We start from the raw sequence: 24,738 nt of genomic DNA on the forward strand, positions 1-24,738 counted from the left end.
TCTTCCTGCTACGGCCGGCCAGTGGGTGTGGCTGGGAGACTCATCAAGTGAACCATGTACACCCGTGCTTCCCTCTATAAAGCTTGGGCTTTGTTTGGCGTGGTGTGTTGCTTGCTCCTGGGTGCTTTGGTTTTGATTTTGGTCTTTGTTTATTTTGAGTTCCTTATTCATTTAAATGTGGTTCTGTCTGATGTTTGGTTATTGATGTGTCTGACAGAAATTGTGTTTGGTTTTGTTGATTTCTTGTTTCATATATTTTCTTATTTATGCTGATAAATCTCTTTTCGTTGCAACCTACCAAGCTGCCTATGTCCTCCGTTTCATTTGTCACGGCTTTGAGCCGGTCGTGACAATAGCGACCACGGGGTCATTTAGAAAACGGCCGTGGTCGAGTGCCCCCAAAAGCCTGTCGTCCCTGAAGGAAAACTCAGAACTTTGCGAAACCAGGCGAGCGCACGCAACACCCGATTCCATAAAAGGGGCGTGCAAACACACACGGAGCCACAGACAACGCTACGACTGTTAGAAACCACAGGTTCTCTCGGCACCACCTAATCTTCTTTCAACCAGTATGTCCAGGGGAGAGCGCGAACGCAGTCCCCCACTACCATAAATTATGCAGTCGAGATTCCCACATTTGGGGAATTCGCAGGGGTCAGCACAACCGGAGTGCAATGGCCGAGCCTCGCCCTGGGTGAACCACCTTCCTGATCATGGTGTCTCCCCTGCCAGGTAAGTATGAGTCCCCAGGCCTCCAGTCAGAGGCTACCCTATCCCTCTTTGCCGTCCTCATCAACGGTGACCCACCTCCCCCACCCCAAGCAAAGGAAGGGCGTGTCCCTTCCATTACTTGACTGCGATTTCCGTGACATGCCTTCAAGCCGGCAAACTGCCAAGCACCTACAGGTGCTGGTCGTATGATTAGAATGTCATCAAAAAGTTGATTTCTTTCACTAATTCCTTTCAAAAAGTCAAACTTGTATATTATGTACATTGCACACAGACTGATATATTTCAAATGTTTATTTCTTTTAATTTTGATGATTATAACTGACAACTAAGGAAAATCCCAAATCCGGTATCTCAGCAAATTTAGAATATTACTTAAGACCAATACAAAGAAAGGATTTTTAGAAATCTTGGCCAACTGAAAACTATAAACATGAAAAGTATGAGCGTGTGCAGCACTCAATACTTAGTTGGGGCTCCTTTTGCCTGAATTACTGCAGCAATGCGGCGTGGCATGGAGTCGATCGGTCTGTGGCACTGCTCAGGTGTTATGAGAGCCCAGGTTGCTCTGATAGTGGCCTTCAGCTCTTCTTAATTGTTGGGTCTGGCATATGGCATCTTCCTCTTCACAATACCCCGTAGATTTTCTATGGGGTTAAGGTCAGGCGAGTTTGCTGGCCAATTAAGAACAGGGATACCATGGTCCTTAAACCGGGTACTGGTAGCTTTGGCACTGTGTGCAGGTGCCAAGTCCTGTTGGGAAATGAAATCTGCATCTCCATAAAGTTGGTCAGCAGCAGGAAGCATGAAGTGCTCTAAAACTTCCTGGTATACGGCTGCGTTGACCTTGGACCTCAGAAAACACAGTGGGCCAACACCAGCAGATGACATGGCACCCCAAACCATCACTGACTGTGGAAACTTTAGGCTGGCCCTCAAGCGACGTGGATTGTGTGCCTCTCCTCTCTTCCTCCAGACTCTGGGACCCCGATTTCCAAAGGAAATGCCAAATTGACTTTCATCAGAGAACGTAACTTTGGACCACTCAGCAGCAGTCCAGTCCTTTTTGTCGAGGCGCCTCTGACGCTGTCTGTTGTTCAAGAGTGGCTTGACACAAGGAACGAGACAGCTGAAAACCATGTCTTGCATACGTCTGTGCGTAGGGGTTCTTGAAGCACTGACTCCAGCTGCAGTCCACTCTTTGTGAATCTCCCCCACATTTTTGAATGGGTTCTGTTTCACAGTCCTCTCCAGGGTGCGGTTATCCCTATTGCTAGTACACTTTTTTTCTACCACATCTTTTCCTTCCCTTCGCCTCTCTATTAATGTGCTTGGACACAGAGCTCTGCGAACAGCCAGCCTCTTTTGCAATGACCTTTTGTGTCTTGGCCTCCTTGTGCAAGGTGTCAGTGGTCGTCTTTTGGACAACTGTCAAGTCAGCAGTCTTCCCCATGACTGTGTAGCCTACAGAACTAGACTGAGAGACCATTTAAAGGCCTTTGCAGGTGTTTTGAGTTAATTAGCTGATAAGAGTGTGTGGCACCAGGTGTCTTCAATATTGAACCTTTTCACAATATTCTAATTTTCTGAGATAGTGACTTTGGGATTTTCCATAGTTGTCAGCTATACTCATCAAAATGAAAAGAAATAAACATGTGAAACCTCTCAGTCTGTGTGTAATGAATGAATATGATATATACAAGTTTCACTTTTTGAAAGGAATTAGTGAAATAAATCAACTTTTTGATGACATTCTAATTATATGACCAGCACCTGTACACAAGCTGCGGTCCTTTAGACCAGTGGTTCCCATCAGTCAGGCGTGTTTGATTAGATGTCTCCCTGATCAAACACACCCGATCCAACTCATCAGCTCGTTGGTAAAGACTCCAAGACCTCAGACGGGCGCATCAGACAAGAGTGACATTCAAGACGTGCAGTGCTGGTTTGGGAACCGCTGCTTTGGAACAACGGCGACCGTTTCATAAGGGTGCGAGACGGTGCCACCCTGCCAGCCACCCCACCGCAGGTACATAGAGACTCCTTGTGAAGCTCCAGCGACATTCCCTCTGCTATTAACCACAACGATTTGCAGTCCCCCAAAAGGGGAAGCACACCGTTCCTGGAGACACTGCAATACCAGGTCGATGCGTGGAGTGGACGGAGCAAGCCCCGGTTCCGGCTCCATGAGCCAAAAATCCATTTAATATGTAGTCCCCAGATAGGGGACGTATCAGATATTAAACTGATAAGAACAGATACTACACTTGATCTTAGCCAAAAGGCCGAGAAGCGATGCCGTTGCCAAGCAGTGGGGGCAGAGCCGGCAAAGGCGACGCCCATCTGGGCCGCGGTGGGTTTCGTACTTTGCCTCTAGGACCACTGCTGTCGATCAGATCGTTTGTTAAATAGTGGAGATGATTTGAAACAACCTGCTTTCGCGAACTGGTCCTAGGTTTTTCCATCGACCTCCACAAAAGCACCGCAGTACAATTCTCTGGACTCCCTAGGTCGTTCTTGATCAGGAGGGGGGAAAAAAAAAGCTCAACTTTAACATTTGGATAGTGTGACGAGTCCCTCGTTCTTCCTGCTACGGCCGGCCAGTGGGTGTGGCTGGGAGACTCATCAAGTGAACCATGTACACCCGTGCTTCCCTCTATAAAGCTTGGGCTTTGTTTGGCGTGGTGTGTTGCTTGCTCCTGGGTGCTTTGGTTTTGATTTTGGTCTTTGTTTATTTTGAGTTCCTTATTCATTTAAATGTGGTTCTGTCTGATGTTTGGTTATTGATGTGTCTGACAGAAATTGTGTTTGGTTTTGTTGATTTCTGGTTTCATATATTTTCTTATTTATGCTGATAAATCTCTTTTCGTTGCAACCTACCAAGCTGCCTATGTCCTCCGTTTCATTTGTCACGGCTTTGAGCCGGTCGTGACAATAGCGACCACGGGGTCATTTAGAAAACGGCCGTGGTCGAGTGCCCCCAAAAGCCTGTCGTCCCTGAAGGAAAACTCAGAACTTTGCGAAACCAGGCGAGCGCACGCAACACCCGATTCCATAAAAGGGGCGTGCAAACACACACGGAGCCACAGACAACGCTACGACTGTTAGAAACCACAGGTTCTCTCGGCACCACCTAATCTTCTTTCAACCAGTATGTCCAGGGGAGAGCGCGAACGCAGTCCCCCACTACCATAAATTATGCAGTCATGATTCCCACATTTGGGGAATTCGCAGGGGTCAGCACAACCGGAGTGCAATGGCCGAGCCTCGCCCTGGGTGAACCACCTTCCTCATCATGGTGTCTCCCCTGCCAGGTAAGTATGAGTCCCCAGGCCTCCAGTCAGAGGCTACCCTATCCCTCTTTGCCGTCCTCATCAACGGTGACCCCCCTCCCCCACCCCAAGCAAAGGAAGGGCGTGTCCCTTCCATTACTTGACTGCGATTTCCGTGACCATGCCTTCAAGCCGGCAAACTGCCAAGCACCTACAGGTGCTGGTCGTATGATTAGAATGTCATCAAAAAGTTGATTTCTTTCACTAATTCCTTTCAAAAAGTCAAACTTGTATATTATGTACATTGCACACAGACTGATATATTTCAAATGTTTATTTCTTTTAATTTTGATGATTATAACTGACAACTAAGGAAAATCCCAAATCCGGTATCTCAGCAAATTTAGAATATTACTTAAGACCAATACAAAGAAAGGATTTTTAGAAATCTTGGCCAACTGAAAACTATAAACATGAAAAGTATGAGCGTGTGCAGCACTCAATACTTAGTTGGGGCTCCTTTTGCCTGAATTACTGCAGCAATGCGGCGTGGCATGGAGTCGATCGGTCTGTGGCACTGCTCAGGTGTTATGAGAGCCCAGGTTGCTCTGATAGTGGCCTTCAGCTCTTCTTAATTGTTGGGTCTGGCATATGGCATCTTCCTCTTCACAATACCCCGTAGATTTTCTATGGGGTTAAGGTCAGGCGAGTTTGCTGGCCAATTAAGAACAGGGATACCATGGTCCTTAAACCGGGTACTGGTAGCTTTGGCACTGTGTGCAGGTGCCAAGTCCTGTTGGGAAATGAAATCTGCATCTCCATAAAGTTGGTCAGCAGCAGGAAGCATGAAGTGCTCTAAAACTTCCTGGTATACGGCTGCGTTGACCTTGGACCTCAGAAAACACAGTGGGCCAACACCAGCAGATGACATGGCACCCCAAACCATCACTGACTGTGGAAACTTTAGGCTGGCCCTCAAGCGACGTGGATTGTGTGCCTCTCCTCTCTTCCTCCAGACTCTGGGACCCCGATTTCCAAAGGAAATGCCAAATTGACTTTCATCAGAGAACGTAACTTTGGACCACTCAGCAGCAGTCCAGTCCTTTTTGTCGAGGCGCCTCTGACGCTGTCTGTTGTTCAAGAGTGGCTTGACACAAGGAACGAGACAGCTGAAAACCATGTCTTGCATACGTCTGTGCGTAGGGGTTCTTGAAGCACTGACTCCAGCTGCAGTCCACTCTTTGTGAATCTCCCCCACATTTTTGAATGGGTTCTGTTTCACAGTCCTCTCCAGGGTGCGGTTATCCCTATTGCTAGTACACTTTTTTTCTACCACATCTTTTCCTTCCCTTCGCCTCTCTATTAATGTGCTTGGACACAGAGCTCTGCGAACAGCCAGCCTCTTTTGCAATGACCTTTTGTGTCTTGGCCTCCTTGTGCAAGGTGTCAGTGGTCGTCTTTTGGACAACTGTCAAGTCAGCAGTCTTCCCCATGACTGTGTAGCCTACAGAACTAGACTGAGAGACCATTTAAAGGCCTTTGCAGGTGTTTTGAGTTAATTAGCTGATAAGAGTGTGTGGCACCAGGTGTCTTCAATATTGAACCTTTTCACAATATTCTAATTTTCTGAGATAGTGACTTTGGGATTTTCCATAGTTGTCAGCTATACTCATCAAAATGAAAAGAAATAAACATGTGAAACCTCTCAGTCTGTGTGTAATGAATGAATATGATATATACAAGTTTCACTTTTTGAAAGGAATTAGTGAAATAAATCAACTTTTTGATGACATTCTAATTATATGACCAGCACCTGTACACGAGCTGCGGTCCTTTAGACCAGTGGTTCCCATCAGTCAGGCGTGTTTGATTAGATGTCTCCCTGATCAAACACACCCGATCCAACTCATCAGCTCGTTGGTAAAGACTCCAAGACCTCAGACGGGCGCATCAGACAAGAGTGACATTCAAGACGTGCAGTGCTGGTTTGGGAACCGCTGCTTTGGAACAACGGCGACCGTTTCATAAGGGTGCGAGACGGTGCCACCCTGCCAGCCACCCCACCGCAGGTACATAGAGACTCCTTGTGAAGCTCCAGCGACATTCCCTCTGCTATTAACCACAACAATTTGCAGTCCCCCAAAAGGGGAAGCACACCGTTCCTGGAGACACTGCAATACCAGGTCGATGCGTGGAGTGGACGGAGCAAGCCCCGGTTCCGGCTCCATGAGCCAAAAATCCATTTAATATGTAGTCCCCAGATAGGGGACGTATCAGATATTAAACTGATAAGAACAGATACTACACTTGATCTTAGCCAAAAGGCCGAGAAGCGATGCCGTTGCCAAGCAGTGGGGGCAGAGCCGGCAAAGGCGACGCCCATCTGGGCCGCGGTGGGTTTCGTACTTTGCCTCTAGGACCACTGCTGTCGATCAGATCGTTTGTTAAATAGTGGAGATGATTTGAAACAACCTGCTTTCGCGAACTGGTCCTAGGTTTTTCCATCGACCTCCACAAAAGCACCGCAGTACAATTCTCTGGACTCCCTAGGTCGTTCTTGATCAGGAGGGGGGAAAAAAAAAAGCTCAACTTTAACATTTGGATAGTGTGACGAGTCCCTCGTTCTTCCTGCTACGGCCGGCCAGTGGGTGTGGCTGGGAGACTCATCAAGTGAACCATGTACACCCGTGCTTCCCTCTATAAAGCTTGGGCTTTGTTTGGCGTGGTGTGTTGCTTGCTCCTGGGTGCTTTGGTTTTGATTTTGGTCTTTGTTTATTTTGAGTTCCTTATTCATTTAAATGTGGTTCTGTCTGATGTTTGGTTATTGATGTGTCTGACAGAAATTGTGTTTGGTTTTGTTGATTTCTGGTTTCATATATTTTCTTATTTATGCTGATAAATCTCTTTTCGTTGCAACCTACCAAGCTGCCTATGTCCTCCGTTTCATTTGTCACGGCTTTGAGCCGGTCGTGACACTAGCGACCACGGGGTCATTTAGAAAACGGCCATGGTCGAGTGCCCCCAAAAGCCTGTCGTCCCTGAAGGAAAACTCAGAACTTTGCGAAACCAGGCGAGCGCACGCAACACCCGATTCCATAAAAGGGGCGTGCAAACACACACGGAGCCACAGACAACGCTACGACTGTTAGAAACCACAGGTTCTCTCGGCACCACCTAATCTTCTTTCAACCAGTATGTCCAGGGGAGAGCGCGAACGCAGTCCCCCACTACCATAAATTATGCAGTCGAGATTCCCACATTTGGGGAATTCGCAGGGGTCAGCACAACCGGAGTGCAATGGCCGAGCCTCGCCCTGGGTGAACCACCTTCCTGATCATGGTGTCTCCCCTGCCAGGTAAGTATGAGTCCCCAGGCCTCCAGTCAGAGGCTACCCTATCCCTCTTTGCCGTCCTCATCAACGGTGACCCCCTCCCCCACCCCAAGCAAAGGAAGGGCGTGTCCCTTCCATTACTTGACTGCGATTTCCGTGACCATGCCTTCAAGCCGGCAAACTGCCAAGCACCTACAGGTGCTGGTCGTATGATTAGAATGTCATCAAAAAGTTGATTTCTTTCACTAATTCCTTTCAAAAAGTCAAACTTGTATATTATGTACATTGCACACAGACTGATATATTTCAAATGTTTATTTCTTTTAATTTTGATGATTATAACTGACAACTAAGGAAAATCCCAAATCCGGTATCTCAGCAAATTTAGAATATTACTTAAGACCAATACAAAGAAAGGATTTTTAGAAATCTTGGCCAACTGAAAACTATAAACATGAAAAGTATGAGCGTGTGCAGCACTCAATACTTAGTTGGGGCTCCTTTTGCCTGAATTACTGCAGCAATGCGGCGTGGCATGGAGTCGATCGGTCTGTGGCACTGCTCAGGTGTTATGAGAGCCCAGGTTGCTCTGATAGTGGCCTTCAGCTCTTCTTAATTGTTGGGTCTGGCATATGGCATCTTCCTCTTCACAATACCCCGTAGATTTTCTATGGGGTTAAGGTCAGGCGAGTTTGCTGGCCAATTAAGAACAGGGATACCATGGTCCTTAAACCGGGTACTGGTAGCTTTGGCACTGTGTGCAGGTGCCAAGTCCTGTTGGGAAATGAAATCTGCATCTCCATAAAGTTGGTCAGCAGCAGGAAGCATGAAGTGCTCTAAAACTTCCTGGTATACGGCTGCGTTGACCTTGGACCTCAGAAAACACAGTGGGCCAACACCAGCAGATGACATGGCACCCCAAACCATCACTGACTGTGGAAACTTTAGGCTGGCCCTCAAGCGACGTGGATTGTGTGCCTCTCCTCTCTTCCTCCAGACTCTGGGACCCCGATTTCCAAAGGAAATGCCAAATTGACTTTCATCAGAGAACGTAACTTTGGACCACTCAGCAGCAGTCCAGTCCTTTTTGTCGAGGCGCCTCTGACGCTGTCTGTTGTTCAAGAGTGGCTTGACACAAGGAACGAGACAGCTGAAAACCATGTCTTGCATACGTCTGTGCGTAGGGGTTCTTGAAGCACTGACTCCAGCTGCAGTCCACTCTTTGTGAATCTCCCCCACATTTTTGAATGGGTTCTGTTTCACAGTCCTCTCCAGGGTGCGGTTATCCCTATTGCTAGTACACTTTTTTTTCTACCACATCTTTTCCTTCCCTTCGCCTCTCTATTAATGTGCTTGGACACAGAGCTCTGCGAACAGCCAGCCTCTTTTGCAATGACCTTTTGTGTCTTGGCCTCCTTGTGCAAGGTGTCAGTGGTCGTCTTTTGGACAACTGTCAAGTCAGCAGTCTTCCCCATGACTGTGTAGCCTACAGAACTAGACTGAGAGACCATTTAAAGGCCTTTGCAGGTGTTTTGAGTTAATTAGCTGATAAGAGTGTGTGGCACCAGGTGTCTTCAATATTGAACCTTTTCACAATATTCTAATTTTCTGAGATAGTGACTTTGGGATTTTCCATAGTTGTCAGCTATACTCATCAAAATGAAAAGAAATAAACATGTGAAACCTCTCAGTCTGTGTGTAATGAATGAATATGATATATACAAGTTTCACTTTTTGAAAGGAATTAGTGAAATAAATCAACTTTTTGATGACATTCTAATTATATGACCAGCACCTGTACACGAGCTGCGGTCCTTTAGACCAGTGGTTCCCATCAGTCAGGCGTGTTTGATTAGATGTCTCCCTGATCAAACACACCCGATCCAACTCATCAGCTCGTTGGTAAAGACTCCAAGACCTCAGACGGGCGCATCAGACAAGAGTGACATTCAAGACGTGCAGTGCTGGTTTGGGAACCGCTGCTTTGGAACAACGGCGACCGTTTCATAAGGGTGCGAGACGGTGCCACCCTGCCAGCCACCCCACCGCAGGTACATAGAGACTCCTTGTGAAGCTCCAGCGACATTCCCTCTGCTATTAACCACAACGATTTGCAGTCCCCCAAAAGGGGAAGCACACCGTTCCTGGAGACACTGCAATACCAGGTCGATGCGTGGAGTGGACGGAGCAAGCCCCGGTTCCGGCTCCATGAGCCAAAAATCCATTTAATATGTAGTCCCCAGATAGGGGACGTATCAGATATTAAACTGATAAGAACAGATTTTTTTTTTTTTTTTTCTTCGAAAAGTTTTATTGTCACATTTTCATTCATTTTTTCATGCCACACATTTTAAAACATACTCAGTTCCACAAATTAAAACGGAGGTGACACAATTCTGGTTAAAATCAGTTATTGTTGTGTGTCGTGTAAAGGTCCATGTATGTAAATCAGTGTGGTGTTAAAAGCAGGGCAGATGACTGAAAATAAAAATAAAAATAAAATAAATGAATAAATAGTCGAGATAAGAGACAATAAAACATTTCAACTAAAACATCATCTGTTGTACAGGATCGAGGGTGAGTCCTTATCAAGAATTTCCATTCACTCCAGGTCTCCAGAACAGGCCCAAGACTCCCCGCTTCCGGGGCCCAGCGGAAATCCCCTCTCCTCCGGCCCGCTGGCCCGCTGTTCCCGTAGCCGGTGTGGTGAGGGTGCATCTACGGGCGGCCAAGGTCGGTGGCGGCCGGGACCTTCTCGTGCGACCCCGGCCCCCCCATCCGAATAACGACGTGCGGCCCACCCTGCAGCATAGATCTTATCCTCTGCTCGCACGCGTGGAGGGGGGCCGTCACGCGTTTCCCCACCAGCAGGTTTCTGGTTGCCCAGATGGCATCCTTGATCACGTTTAGGGTGAGCCAGAGCGAGGTAAAATCTTGCGGTGTCAAGTCCTTCAAGCCCTGACCCACCCCCAGGATGGCGAGCTTGTAATCCACCTGGGCCCCACCCGCTGGCAGGCACGGGAAAAACAGGGGGCCGGTCTTGGCCCACAGGTCCCGCGCAGCGCCGCACTCCCAGAGCAGATGATGGACGGTCTCCGGGGAACCACATCCGGACCGTGGGCAGGTAGAGTTTTTGGCCATGCCTCTGGAGTGCATAACCGCCCTGACCGGGAGGATCTCGTGGGCCACCATCCACGCCAAGTCTTTGTGCCTGTTCTGGAGAGCTGGGTGGGCAACGTTCCGCCAAACTTGTCTGGCCTCACTTAACGTGAGGCCTGGGATTGGACTCACCGTTTCTCGATCCTGCACAAGAGAGATCAAAGACTTGTGATTAGTTAAAATGGTGGCATCCTTTCCTTCCAATGAGTGTTTCTTTAAAAAGGTCTTAATAAAACTGTACTCTTTTGGCATATTAAAAGACACTGGACTTTTAAGATCAATTGGTAAAACTCTCAACGCTCTTAGGTAAGACCCCATCCAGAAACGAGCCATAGCCGCTGTCTTGTTCTCTCTGGATGAGGTCAATGCATATTGGACATGGAGGGCGGCAAAGCGGCTTCCTAAAAACAAGTGGGGGTCTGGGAGGCCTTTCCCGCCATTCTCTTTTCTTTTTTTAACGACCTCCCTCTTCAGTCGTTCCCACTTGGACCCCCACAGGAAATAAAATACCGCCCTCTCCAGGTTGGCCAGGAATCTTCTTGGGGGACTAAAAACAGAACAGACAAGTAAAATTAGGGGTAAAATCACTGCTTTAAAAATTAAAATCTTTCCTTCAATCGTCATTTGTCTTAGTCCCCAAAACCCCAGTCTTTGCCTAACTTTCCCTAAGATGTCAGTCCAGTTCCCCCGTCCTCCACCCTCTTTGTCAAACTTTACACCTAAAACTGTCAGGTCATTGTCTTTAAAATCCAAATCCAGTCCACCTGTGTCCACGTTTCCCCACGGCCCGAAGAGCTGGGCCTCGGACTTACTCCTATTGAGCTTGGCGCCCGAGGCCCGACCGTACCAGTCAGTCAAGTCCAATGCTCTTCGTACCGATAAAAGGTCAGTCGCTAAAAGGGTTACGTCGTCCATATATAAAACACAGGTCGCTGTCAGTCCACCAGTCCCTGGGATGTCCAGTCCTTTAATCCATTTATCCCTTCTCAAGATTTGTGCCAGTGGCTCAATGCAGGCCACATACAGTAGGGGAGATAAAGGACACCCCTGACGGACGCCGCTGTGAATGTTTACAGCTTTGGATAGATGCCCATTAACTGCAAATTTACTGACTAGGCTGTTGTAAAGCAGTCCCACCCAAGCTATAAACCTCCCTGGGAACCCCATTTTTTCCAGTACCTTAAAAAGGAACTGGTGCGAGATGCGGTCAAAAGCTTTTTCAAAATCTAAATTTAGGACTACTAGCCGAATATTTCTGTCTCTCGCGTAACAGATGGCGTCTCTAATCAGCACCAGGCTGTCTGTGATCTTCCTACCGGGCACAGCGCATGCTTGATCCAGGTGGATTACGTCCTCTAGAACAGTCGACATGCGTGTGGCTAAAATCTTACTAAAAAGTTTACAGTCAAAATTTAAAAGCGTGATTGGTCGCCAGTTCTTCAAGTCAGTCCTGTCTCCTTTTTTGTATAATAATGAAACTATCCCTACTCTAAAGCTGTCCGGAAGTCTGTCGAGAGTCTCAAATTCTTTAAAAACTGTCAGTAGGTCATGTGCTAAAATGTCCCAGAAAGTCAAGTAAAACTCCAAGGGAAGTCCATCCATTCCTGGGGACTTCCCTTTTTAAAACCTTTGAGGGATTCTTTTAATTCTAAAAGAGTAAAATCCTGGGCTAAAAGCACGTTTGGACTCTTTATCTTTTTATCTAAAAAATCTAAAACTTCCTTTAAGATGCCGTCGTGTGCTTCTTTTGGACTATATAAATTACTATAAAAATGTTCTATTTCACCTAAAATTTCCTCCATGTTTTTTGCCTCCCTCCCTCCAAAAGTTTTTAAAATGGTTATTGACCCTCCCCGTGAAATAGTCTTTTTAAAAAAATATCGTGTACACTTTTCTCCTTCTTCTATCTCTTTTTCTTTGCATCTTAAAATGACTCCCTTACTTTGAGCTTCGGATAAAACTGACATTTCTTTCTTTACTTCCTTTATTTCCTCTTTAAAATCCAATCCATTATTTAAAAGGTTAAAATATCTCTGCAGTCTTTTTTGCAGCCCCATCATGCATCTTTTTCTTTGTTCTTTTTCTCTTTACCTATTTTTCTAAAAAAATGTCCTGTCTTTTGTTTCACCATCTCCCACCACTGTGCCCGTGAGTCGTAAAAGTCCTGGAGAGTCTGCCATTGGCTGAACTGCTCCCTATACTCTCTAACCACTTCTTCATCCTCTAATAGGGAGCAGTTCAGCTTCCACAGCCCTCCCCCTACTGTCACACCCGTGGGTAGTGAAAGGGTGCAGGAGAGCATCATGTGATCAGTGAAGAAAAGGGGGGTCAATGTTGCATCGGTTGGCGGGCAGTCTCTTGTAAAAATATAGTCAATTCGAGAGGCTCTGGCGCCATCACCACTGAACCAGGTGAAGCCCTCCTCTCTCTGATGCATTGTTTTAAAACAGTCGACTAACTTAAAATCTTTGACTAATTTCTTTAATAAAACTGATGTCTTGTCAACCTTAAAATCATCTCCTACCCTTTTTCTATCTTTTTTTGTTAAAACACAATTAAAATCCCCTGCAACCACTAGGGGAGCCCTACCTAACATGTGGGGCTGCAAATCTTCTAAAAGCTCGTATCTCTCATTTTTTCCTGTAAAACCATACATATTTAAAACATTAAAATCCTTACCTAAAAAAGTCAGATTAACTAAAATTGCCCGCCCATCCCTCACCACAGTGCTGCCCTTCACCAAGATATTGGGATTATTAATTAAAAAGGCAACACCGTCATTTTTGTTAAAATTGGAGCCACTCCAGATGGAGGGTCCTGGGGTCCAAAGTTCTTGCCATCTCCTGTAGTTTGTTAAAAAAGGCAGAGCACACTCTTGCAATAAATAAATATCTGACTTAAAATTTTTTAAACTTGATAAAACACTCTGTGCTCGAAGAGTAGACCTCACACTTCTCACATTGATTGTAGAGATAGTGAGGGCCATGAGCAGTATGGTTAAAAATACAAACATTTAAGAAGAAAAACAAAAAGACTGCAGAACATTACATTAAAATCATGTTATTTCATGTGGCATTTGCCTCTCCTTTTCCCCAGAAAAAAAGGGATCAGGAGGGCAAATGCTCGCCACTTCAGAGTCCACAGAGAGAACCTCTTGTGGCTCTTTGGGTGACGATGTTCTCAGCTTGATGTGCAGGAAAGAGACTTCATTGGGAGACTCTGCGGGCCACATACGGTCTAGATCTTCCGAAGCGGAACTATCTAGCCGATGCGCCGCCCGCAGCCTTTTCTCCTCTGTATGTGACAGAGGAGATCTCGCAGTCCTTTTCTGCACTTGAGCATTTGGGAGTGAACAGTCAGCTTCACTCCCACTTGATGGCATACTTATCTCAGAAACGGTGTTGAGGGAGGAAACCGTTTCCTCCTCTTCATCTTTTGTATCATTTCCTTTCTCTTGTCTGGGAGTGGTTCCCTCCCCCTGTTTCGTTTCAATCTGTGACTCTGCCCCTTTAGCCGCCCCACTTCCTCTTTCCTGCCCAATCCCTGAGGTTGGCAGAGAATTTGAATTTCCCGCCAAAACCTCAGGGACCGCCTCCTCCTCCCTTTGTTCTTCTGTTTGCTCTGATTGTGGGGCGGCCATTTTGTTGCCTTTAAGTTTGTTGGCAAAGCTTTTTGGGCAATCTCTGTAGAGATGGTTTGATTCTCCACACAGGTTGCACCGCCTGCCATTGGTACACTCTTCAAAATTGTGACCAATTTCTCTGCATTTCCCACATACAATTTCTTGGCATGCTTCAGCCAAATGCCCAAACTTTCCACATTTTCTGCATAATTTGGGCATGCCCTGGTAATGAATGTAGCCTCTGTTCTCACCCAGCACAATCATAGAAGGCAGATGCTTCAGGCCCTGGTAGCTCCCGGCATCTTCCCATTGTTTAATGGGAATTCGCCAGGAGCATGTCCAGATGCCATCCTCATCTAAAACCTTGACTGGCTGGCCTCGAACCGTGCAAAATCTACCCAGCCAGACACAAATGTCCTCCCCAGTCACTGTCTCATTAAACATTCTAACAATCACAGTTTTAAGTGTATTATCAGATAGCTTTTCAACAGTAAACATGGAGAACTGGGATTTTACTGATTCAAATCTGTGCCAAAAATCATTCAGGTGGGAAACAGCTCTAAAGCTAACATCATAGCCTTTGTTCAGGGGCAGAGTCACAATACAATTCAGTTCTTCAGGTTTAAAATGTAAGGTCTTCTGGAGAAGCTTTCTGGAGAAGTCGAGACGTGACATCCCCAAGAGCCTTCCATCAACTTCTCTGAATAAAAACGCACGCTGTGGTGCCTCCGCAAGCCGGCACGGGCAGCCGACATGGTGGAGGCACCAACAGCCTAAAACAAACTTTACAAATCAAAAAACCAATAAATAAATTACCAAATAAATAAATAAATAAATAAATAAATAAAACCTTACCTTAAAACAGCTTGTTCGCAAAAACAGTAGCAGCAATTTCAAATATACCTCTTGAAAGTTGGGGGCTCGCGATACAGCAAGACCTCGAGCCAGGAAACCCTCAAAAGGCGATCGCAGCTCAACCTGACGACAAGATACTTGATCTTAGCCAAAAGGCCGAGAAGCGATGCCGTTGCCAAGCAGTGGGGGCAGAGCCGGCAAAGGCGACGCCCATCTGGGCCGCGGTGGGTTTCGTACTTTGCCTCTAGGACCACTGCTGTCGATCAGATCGTTTGTTAAATAGTGGAGATGATTTGAAACAACCTGCTTTCGCGAACTGGTCCTAGGTTTTTCCATCGACCTCCACAAAAGCACCGCAGTACAATTCTCTGGACTCCCTAGGTCGTTCTTGATCAGGAGGGGGGGAAAAAAAAAAGCTCAACTTTAACATTTGGATAGTGTGACGAGTCCCTCGTTCTTCCTGCTACGGCCGGCCAGTGGGTGTGGCTGGGAGACTCATCAAGTGAACCATGTACACCCGTGCTTCCCTCTATAAAGCTTGGGCTTTGTTTGGCGTGGTGTGTTGCTTGCTCCTGGGTGCTTTGGTTTTGATTTTGGTCTTTGTTTATTTTGAGTTCCTTATTCATTTAAATGTGGTTCTGTCTGATGTTTGGTTATTGATGTGTCTGACAGAAATTGTGTTTGGTTTTGTTGATTTCTGGTTTCATATATTTTCTTATTTATGCTGATAAATCTCTTTTCGTTGCAACCTACCAAGCTGCCTATGTCCTCCGTTTCATTTGTCACGGCTTTGAGCCGGTCGTGACACTAGCGACCACGGGGTCATTTAGAAAACGGCCATGGTCGAGTGCCCCCAAAAGCCTGTCGTCCCTGAAGGAAAACTCAGAACTTTGCGAAACCAGGCGAGCGCACGCAACACCCGATTCCATAAAAGGGGCGTGCAAACACACACGGAGCCACAGACAACGCTACGACTGTTAGAAACCACAGGTTCTCTCGGCACCACCTAATCTTCTTTCAACCAGTATGTCCAGGGGAGAGCGCGAACGCAGTCCCCCACTACCATAAATTATGCAGTCGAGATTCCCACATTTGGGGAATTCGCAGGGGTCAGCACAACCGGAGTGCAATGGCCGAGCCTCGCCCTGGGTGAACCACCTTCCTGATCATGGTGTCTCCCCTGCCAGGTAAGTATGAGTCCCCAGGCCTCCAGTCAGAGGCTACCCTATCCCTCTTTGCCGTCCTCATCAACGGTGACCCCCTCCCCCACCCCAAGCAAAGGAAGGGCGTGTCCCTTCCATTACTTGACTGCGATTTCCGTGACCATGCCTTCAAGCCGGCAAACTGCCAAGCACCTACAGGTGCTGGTCGTATGATTAGAATGTCATCAAAAAGTTGATTTCTTTCACTAATTCCTTTCAAAAAGTCAAACTTGTATATTATGTACATTGCACACAGACTGATATATTTCAAATGTTTATTTCTTTTAATTTTGATGATTATAACTGACAACTAAGGAAAATCCCAAATCCGGTATCTCAGCAAATTTAGAATATTACTTAAGACCAATACAAAGAAAGGATTTTTAGAAATCTTGGCCAACTGAAAACTATAAACATGAAAAGTATGAGCGTGTGCAGCACTCAATACTTAGTTGGGGCTCCTTTTGCCTGAATTACTGCAGCAATGCGGCGTGGCATGGAGTCGATCGGTCTGTGGCACTGCTCAGGTGTTATGAGAGCCCAGGTTGCTCTGATAGTGGCCTTCAGCTCTTCTTAATTGTTGGGTCTGGCATATGGCATCTTCCTCTTCACAATACCCCGTAGATTTTCTATGGGGTTAAGGTCAGGCGAGTTTGCTGGCCAATTAAGAACAGGGATACCATGGTCCTTAAACCGGGTACTGGTAGCTTTGGCACTGTGTGCAGGTGCCAAGTCCTGTTGGGAAATGAAATCTGCATCTCCATAAAGTTGGTCAGCAGCAGGAAGCATGAAGTGCTCTAAAACTTCCTGGTATACGGCTGCGTTGACCTTGGACCTCAGAAAACACAGTGGGCCAACACCAGCAGATGACATGGCACCCCAAACCATCACTGACTGTGGAAACTTTAGGCTGGCCCTCAAGCGACGTGGATTGTGTGCCTCTCCTCTCTTCCTCCAGACTCTGGGACCCCGATTTCCAAAGGAAATGCCAAATTGACTTTCATCAGAGAACGTAACTTTGGACCACTCAGCAGCAGTCCAGTCCTTTTTGTCGAGGCGCCTCTGACGCTGTCTGTTGTTCAAGAGTGGCTTGACACAAGGAACGAGACAGCTGAAAACCATGTCTTGCATACGTCTGTGCGTAGGGGTTCTTGAAGCACTGACTCCAGCTGCAGTCCACTCTTTGTGAATCTCCCCCACATTTTTGAATGGGTTCTGTTTCACAGTCCTCTCCAGGGTGCGGTTATCCCTATTGCTAGTACACTTTTTTCTACCACATCTTTTCCTTCCCTTCGCCTCTCTATTAATGTGCTTGGACACAGAGCTCTGCGAACAGCCAGCCTCTTTTGCAATGACCTTTTGTGTCTTGGCCTCCTTGTGCAAGGTGTCAGTGGTCGTCTTTTGGACAACTGTCAAGTCAGCAGTCTTCCCCATGACTGTGTAGCCTACAGAACTAGACTGAGAGACCATTTAAAGGCCTTTGCAGGTGTTTTGAGTTAATTAGCTGATAAGAGTGTGTGGCACCAGGTGTCTTCAATATTGAACCTTTTCACAATATTCTAATTTTCTGAGATAGTGACTTTGGGATTTTCCATAGTTGTCAGCTATACTCATCAAAATGAAAAGAAATAAACATGTGAAACCTCTCAGTCTGTGTGTAATGAATGAATATGATATATACAAGTTTCACTTTTTGAAAGGAATTAGTGAAATAAATCAACTTTTTGATGACATTCTAATTATATGACCAGCACCTGTACACGAGCTGCGGTCCTTTAGACCAGTGGTTCCCATCAGTCAGGCGTGTTTGATTAGATGTCTCCCTGATCAAACACACCCGATCCAACTCATCAGCTCGTTGGTAAAGACTCCAAGACCTCAGACGGGCGCATCAGACAAGAGTGACATTCAAGACGTGCAGTGCTGGTTTGGGAACCGCTGCTTTGGAACAACGGCGACCGTTTCATAAGGGTGCGAGACGGTGCCACCCTGCCAGCCACCCCACCGCAGGTACATAGAGACTCCTTGTGAAGCTCCAGCGACATTCCCTCTGCTATTAACCACAACGATTTGCAGTCCCCCAAAAGGGGAAGCACACCGTTCCTGGAGACACTGCAATACCAGGTCGATGCGTGGAGTGGACGGAGCAAGCCCCGGTTCCGGCTCCATGAGCCAAAAATCCATTTAATATGTAGTCCCCAGATAGGGGACGTATCAGATATTAAACTGATAAGAACAGATACTACACTTGATCTTAGCCAAAAGGCCGAGAAGCGATGCCGTTGCCAAGCAGTGGGGGCAGAGCCGGCAAAGGCGACGCCCATCTGGGCCGCGGTGGGTTTCGTACTTTGCCTCTAGGACCACTGCTGTCGATCAGATCGTTTGTTAAATAGTGGAGATGATTTGAAACAACCTGCTTTCGCGAACTGGTCCTAGGTTTTTCCATCGACCTCCACAAAAGCACCGCAGTACAATTCTCTGGACTCCCTAGGTCGTTCTTGATCAGGAGGGGGGAAAAAAAAAAAGCTCAACTTTAACATTTGGATAGTGTGACGAGTCCCTCGTTCTTCCTGCTACGGCCGGCCAGTGGGTGTGGCTGGGAGACTCATCAAGTGAACCATGTACACCCGTGCTTCCCTCTATAAAGCTTGGGCTTTGTTTGGCGTGGTGTGTTGCTTGCTCCTGGGTGCTTTGGTTTTGATTTTGGTCTTTGTTTATTTTGAGTTCCTTATTCATTTAAATGTGGTTCTGTCTGATGTTTGGTTATTGATGTGTCTGACAGAAATTGTGTTTGGTTTTGTTGATTTCTGGTTTCATATATTTTCTTATTTATGCTGATAAATCTCTTTTCGTTGCAACCTACCAAGCTGCCTATGTCCTCCGTTTCATTTGTCACGGCTTTGAGCCGGTCGTGACACTAGCGACCACGGGGTCATTTAGAAAACGGCCATGGTCGAGTGCCCCCAAAAGCCTGTCGTCCCTGAAGGAAAACTCAGAACTTTGCGAAACCAGGCGAGCGCACGCAACACCCGATTCCATAAAAGGGGCGTGCAAACACACACGGAGCCACAGACAACGCTACGACTGTTAGAAACCACAGGTTCTCTCGGCACCACCTAATCTTCTTTCAACCAGTATGTCCAGGGGAGAGCGCGAACGCAGTCCCCCACTACCATAAATTATGCAGTCGAGATTCCCACATTTGGGGAATTCGCAGGGGTCAGCACAACCGGAGTGCAATGGCCGAGCCTCGCCCTGGGTGAACCACCTTCCTGATCATGGTGTCTCCCCTGCCAGGTAAGTATGAGTCCCCAGGCCTCCAGTCAGAGGCTACCCTATCCCTCTTTGCCGTCCTCATCAACGGTGACCCCCTCCCCCACCCCAAGCAAAGGAAGGGCGTGTCCCTTCCATTACTTGACTGCGATTTCCGTGACCATGCCTTCAAGCCGGCAAACTGCCAAGCACCTACAGGTGCTGGTCGTATGATTAGAATGTCATCAAAAAGTTGATTTCTTTCACTAATTCCTTTCAAAAAGTCAAACTTGTATATTATGTACATTGCACACAGACTGATATATTTCAAATGTTTATTTCTTTTAATTTTGATGATTATAACTGACAACTAAGGAAAATCCCAAATCCGGTATCTCAGCAAATTTAGAATATTACTTAAGACCAATACAAAGAAAGGATTTTTAGAAATCTTGGCCAACTGAAAACTATAAACATGAAAAGTATGAGCGTGTGCAGCACTCAATACTTAGTTGGGGCTCCTTTTGCCTGAATTACTGCAGCAATGCGGCGTGGCATGGAGTCGATCGGTCTGTGGCACTGCTCAGGTGTTATGAGAGCCCAGGTTGCTCTGATAGTGGCCTTCAGCTCTTCTTAATTGTTGGGTCTGGCATATGGCATCTTCCTCTTCACAATACCCCGTAGATTTTCTATGGGGTTAAGGTCAGGCGAGTTTGCTGGCCAATTAAGAACAGGGATACCATGGTCCTTAAACCGGGTACTGGTAGCTTTGGCACTGTGTGCAGGTGCCAAGTCCTGTTGGGAAATGAAATCTGCATCTCCATAAAGTTGGTCAGCAGCAGGAAGCATGAAGTGCTCTAAAACTTCCTGGTATACGGCTGCGTTGACCTTGGACCTCAGAAAACACAGTGGGCCAACACCAGCAGATGACATGGCACCCCAAACCATCACTGACTGTGGAAACTTTAGGCTGGCCCTCAAGCGACGTGGATTGTGTGCCTCTCCTCTCTTCCTCCAGACTCTGGGACCCCGATTTCCAAAGGAAATGCCAAATTGACTTTCATCAGAGAACGTAACTTTGGACCACTCAGCAGCAGTCCAGTCCTTTTGTCGAGGCGCCTCTGACGCTGTCTGTTGTTCAAGAGTGGCTTGACACAAGGAACGAGACAGCTGAAAACCATGTCTTGCATACGTCTGTGCGTAGGGGTTCTTGAAGCACTGACTCCAGCTGCAGTCCACTCTTTGTGAATCTCCCCCACATTTTTGAATGGGTTCTGTTTCACAGTCCTCTCCAGGGTGCGGTTATCCCTATTGCTAGTACACTTTTTTTCTACCACATCTTTTCCTTCCCTTCGCCTCTCTATTAATGTGCTTGGACACAGAGCTCTGCGAACAGCCAGCCTCTTTTGCAATGACCTTTTGTGTCTTGGCCTCCTTGTGCAAGGTGTCAGTGGTCGTCTTTTGGACAACTGTCAAGTCAGCAGTCTTCCCCATGACTGTGTAGCCTACAGAACTAGACTGAGAGACCATTTAAAGGCCTTTGCAGGTGTTTTGAGTTAATTAGCTGATAAGAGTGTGTGGCACCAGGTGTCTTCAATATTGAACCTTTTCACAATATTCTAATTTTCTGAGATAGTGACTTTGGGATTTTCCATAGTTGTCAGCTATACTCATCAAAATGAAAAGAAATAAACATGTGAAACCTCTCAGTCTGTGTGTAATGAATGAATATGATATATACAAGTTTCACTTTTTGAAAGGAATTAGTGAAATAAATCAACTTTTTGATGACATTCTAATTATATGACCAGCACCTGTACACGAGCTGCGGTCCTTTAGACCAGTGGTTCCCATCAGTCAGGCGTGTTTGATTAGATGTCTCCCTGATCAAACACACCCGATCCAACTCATCAGCTCGTTGGTAAAGACTCCAAGACCTCAGACGGGCGCATCAGACAAGAGTGACATTCAAGACGTGCAGTGCTGGTTTGGGAACCGCTGCTTTGGAACAACGGCGACCGTTTCATAAGGGTGCGAGACGGTGCCACCCTGCCAGCCACCCCACCGCAGGTACATAGAGACTCCTTGTGAAGCTCCAGCGACATTCCCTCTGCTATTAACCACAACGATTTGCAGTCCCCCAAAAGGGGAAGCACACCGTTCCTGGAGACACTGCAATACCAGGTCGATGCGTGGAGTGGACGGAGCAAGCCCCGGTTCCGGCTCCATGAGCCAAAAATCCATTTAATATGTAGTCCCCAGATAGGGGACGTATCAGATATTAAACTGATAAGAACAGATACTACACTTGATCTTAGCCAAAAGGCCGAGAAGCGATGCCGTTGCCAAGCAGTGGGGGCAGAGCCGGCAAAGGCGACGCCCATCTGGGCCGCGGTGGGTTTCGTACTTTGCCTCTAGGACCACTGCTGTCGATCAGATCGTTTGTTAAATAGTGGAGATGATTTGAAACAACCTGCTTTCGCGAACTGGTCCTAGGTTTTTCCATCGACCTCCACAAAAGCACCGCAGTACAATTCTCTGGACTCCCTAGGTCGTTCTTGATCAGGAGGGGGGAAAAAAAAAAGCTCAACTTTAACATTTGGATAGTGTGACGAGTCCCTCGTTCTTCCTGCTACGGCCGGCCAGTGGGTGTGGCTGGGAGACTCATCAAGTGAACCATGTACACCCGTGCTTCCCTCTATAAAGCTTGGGCTTTGTTTGGCGTGGTGTGTTGCTTGCTCCTGGGTGCTTTGGTTTTGATTTTGGTCTTTGTTTATTTTGAGTTCCTTATTCATTTAAATGTGGTTCTGTCTGATGTTTGGTTATTGATGTGTCTGACAGAAATTGTGTTTGGTTTTGTTGATTTCTGGTTTCATATATTTTCTTATTTATGCTGATAAATCTCTTTTCGTTGCAACCTACCAAGCTGCCTATGTCCTCCGTTTCATTTGTCACGGCTTTGAGCCGGTCGTGACACTAGCGACCACGGGGTCATTTAGAAAACGGCCATGGTCGAGTGCCCCCAAAAGCCTGTCGTCCCTGAAGGAAAACTCAGAACTTTGCGAAACCAGGCGAGCGCACGCAACACCCGATTCCATAAAAGGGGCGTGCAAACACACACGGAGCCACAGACAACGCTACGACTGTTAGAAACCACAGGTTCTCTCGGCACCACCTAATCTTCTTTCAACCAGTATGTCCAGGGGAGAGCGCGAACGCAGTCCCCCACTACCATAAATTATGCAGTCGAGATTCCCACATTTGGGGAATTCGCAGGGGTCAGCACAACCGGAGTGCAATGGCCGAGCCTCGCCCTGGGTGAACCACCTTCCTGATCATGGTGTCTCCCCTGCCAGGTAAGTATGAGTCCCCAGGCCTCCAGTCAGAGGCTACCCTATCCCTCTTTGCCGTCCTCATCAACGGTGACCCCCTCCCCCACCCCAAGCAAAGGAAGGGCGTGTCCCTTCCATTACTTGACTGCGATTTCCGTGACCATGCCTTCAAGCCGGCAAACTGCCAAGCACCTACAGGTGCTGGTCGTATGATTAGAATGTCATCAAAAAGTTGATTTCTTTCACTAATTCCTTTCAAAAAGTCAAACTTGTATATTATGTACATTGCACACAGACTGATATATTTCAAATGTTTATTTCTTTTAATTTTGATGATTATAACTGACAACTAAGGAAAATCCCAAATCCGGTATCTCAGCAAATTTAGAATATTACTTAAGACCAATACAAAGAAAGGATTTTTAGAAATCTTGGCCAACTGAAAACTATAAACATGAAAAGTATGAGCGTGTGCAGCACTCAATACTTAGTTGGGGCTCCTTTTGCCTGAATTACTGCAGCAATGCGGCGTGGCATGGAGTCGATCGGTCTGTGGCACTGCTCAGGTGTTATGAGAGCCCAGGTTGCTCTGATAGTGGCCTTCAGCTCTTCTTAATTGTTGGGTCTGGCATATGGCATCTTCCTCTTCACAATACCCCGTAGATTTTCTATGGGGTTAAGGTCAGGCGAGTTTGCTGGCCAATTAAGAACAGGGATACCATGGTCCTTAAACCGGGTACTGGTAGCTTTGGCACTGTGTGCAGGTGCCAAGTCCTGTTGGGAAATGAAATCTGCATCTCCATAAAGTTGGTCAGCAGCAGGAAGCATGAAGTGCTCTAAAACTTCCTGGTATACGGCTGCGTTGACCTTGGACCTCAGAAAACACAGTGGGCCAACACCAGCAGATGACATGGCACCCCAAACCATCACTGACTGTGGAAACTTTAGGCTGGCCCTCAAGCGACGTGGATTGTGTGCCTCTCCTCTCTTCCTCCAGACTCTGGGACCCCGATTTCCAAAGGAAATGCCAAATTGACTTTCATCAGAGAACGTAACTTTGGACCACTCAGCAGCAGTCCAGTCCTTTTTGTCGAGGCGCCTCTGACGCTGTCTGTTGTTCAAGAGTGGCTTGACACAAGGAACGAGACAGCTGAAAACCATGTCTTGCATACGTCTGTGCGTAGGGGTTCTTGAAGCACTGACTCCAGCTGCAGTCCACTCTTTGTGAATCTCCCCCACATTTTTGAATGGGTTCTGTTTCACAGTCCTCTCCAGGGTGCGGTTATCCCTATTGCTAGTACACTTTTTTTCTACCACATCTTTTCCTTCCCTTCGCCTCTCTATTAATGTGCTTGGACACAGAGCTCTGCGAACAGCCAGCCTCTTTTGCAATGACCTTTTGTGTCTTGGCCTCCTTGTGCAAGGTGTCAGTGGTCGTCTTTTGGACAACTGTCAAGTCAGCAGTCTTCCCCATGACTGTGTAGCCTACAGAACTAGACTGAGAGACCATTTAAAGGCCTTTGCAGGTGTTTTGAGTTAATTAGCTGATAAGAGTGTGTGGCACCAGGTGTCTTCAATATTGAACCTTTTCACAATATTCTAATTTTCTGAGATAGTGACTTTGGGATTTTCCATAGTTGTCAGCTATACTCATCAAAATGAAAAGAAATAAACATGTGAAACCTCTCAGTCTGTGTGTAATGAATGAATATGATATATACAAGTTTCACTTTTTGAAAGGAATTAGTGAAATAAATCAACTTTTTGATGACATTCTAATTATATGACCAGCACCTGTACACGAGCTGCGGTCCTTTAGACCAGTGGTTCCCATCAGTCAGGCGTGTTTGATTAGATGTCTCCCTGATCAAACACACCCGATCCAACTCATCAGCTCGTTGGTAAAGACTCCAAGACCTCAGACGGGCGCATCAGACAAGAGTGACATTCAAGACGTGCAGTGCTGGTTTGGGAACCGCTGCTT

At 46.8% G+C, this 24,738-nt stretch overlaps 11 non-coding genes across 11 annotated transcripts; all 11 read right to left on the reverse strand.

Moving 5' to 3' along the window:
- Positions 1 to 576: 576 nt before the first annotated feature.
- On the reverse strand, positions 577 to 740 carry LOC137009953 (U1 spliceosomal RNA). The gene has a single exon (XR_010893038.1). It is a non-coding gene; the product is annotated as a U1 spliceosomal RNA (small nuclear RNA).
- Positions 741 to 2,835: 2,095 nt separating this feature from the next.
- LOC137010123 (U2 spliceosomal RNA) lies at positions 2,836 to 3,026 on the reverse strand. Its single transcript, XR_010893198.1, has one exon. It is a non-coding gene; the product is annotated as a U2 spliceosomal RNA (small nuclear RNA).
- An 861-nt stretch (positions 3,027 to 3,887) lies between these two features.
- On the reverse strand, positions 3,888 to 4,051 carry LOC137010065 (U1 spliceosomal RNA). Its single transcript, XR_010893144.1, has one exon. It is a non-coding gene; the product is annotated as a U1 spliceosomal RNA (small nuclear RNA).
- Positions 4,052 to 6,147: 2,096 nt separating this feature from the next.
- On the reverse strand, positions 6,148 to 6,338 carry LOC137010124 (U2 spliceosomal RNA). The gene has a single exon (XR_010893199.1). It is a non-coding gene; the product is annotated as a U2 spliceosomal RNA (small nuclear RNA).
- Positions 6,339 to 7,200: 862 nt separating this feature from the next.
- LOC137009954 (U1 spliceosomal RNA) lies at positions 7,201 to 7,364 on the reverse strand. Its single transcript, XR_010893039.1, has one exon. It is a non-coding gene; the product is annotated as a U1 spliceosomal RNA (small nuclear RNA).
- A 2,096-nt stretch (positions 7,365 to 9,460) lies between these two features.
- LOC137010244 (U2 spliceosomal RNA) lies at positions 9,461 to 9,644 on the reverse strand. Its single transcript, XR_010893297.1, has one exon. It is a non-coding gene; the product is annotated as a U2 spliceosomal RNA (small nuclear RNA).
- A 6,355-nt stretch (positions 9,645 to 15,999) lies between these two features.
- LOC137009955 (U1 spliceosomal RNA) lies at positions 16,000 to 16,163 on the reverse strand. Its single transcript, XR_010893040.1, has one exon. It is a non-coding gene; the product is annotated as a U1 spliceosomal RNA (small nuclear RNA).
- A 2,094-nt stretch (positions 16,164 to 18,257) lies between these two features.
- On the reverse strand, positions 18,258 to 18,448 carry LOC137010125 (U2 spliceosomal RNA). Its single transcript, XR_010893200.1, has one exon. It is a non-coding gene; the product is annotated as a U2 spliceosomal RNA (small nuclear RNA).
- An 863-nt stretch (positions 18,449 to 19,311) lies between these two features.
- Positions 19,312 to 19,475, reverse strand: LOC137009956 (U1 spliceosomal RNA). Its single transcript, XR_010893041.1, has one exon. It is a non-coding gene; the product is annotated as a U1 spliceosomal RNA (small nuclear RNA).
- Positions 19,476 to 21,569: 2,094 nt separating this feature from the next.
- On the reverse strand, positions 21,570 to 21,760 carry LOC137010126 (U2 spliceosomal RNA). Its single transcript, XR_010893201.1, has one exon. It is a non-coding gene; the product is annotated as a U2 spliceosomal RNA (small nuclear RNA).
- An 862-nt stretch (positions 21,761 to 22,622) lies between these two features.
- Positions 22,623 to 22,786, reverse strand: LOC137009957 (U1 spliceosomal RNA). The gene has a single exon (XR_010893042.1). It is a non-coding gene; the product is annotated as a U1 spliceosomal RNA (small nuclear RNA).
- Positions 22,787 to 24,738: the final 1,952 nt, after the last annotated feature.

Source organism: Chanodichthys erythropterus, chromosome 20 (genome assembly GCF_024489055.1).
Source record: "Chanodichthys erythropterus isolate Z2021 chromosome 20, ASM2448905v1, whole genome shotgun sequence".
Classification (NCBI taxonomy): domain Eukaryota; kingdom Metazoa; phylum Chordata; class Actinopteri; order Cypriniformes; family Xenocyprididae; genus Chanodichthys; species Chanodichthys erythropterus.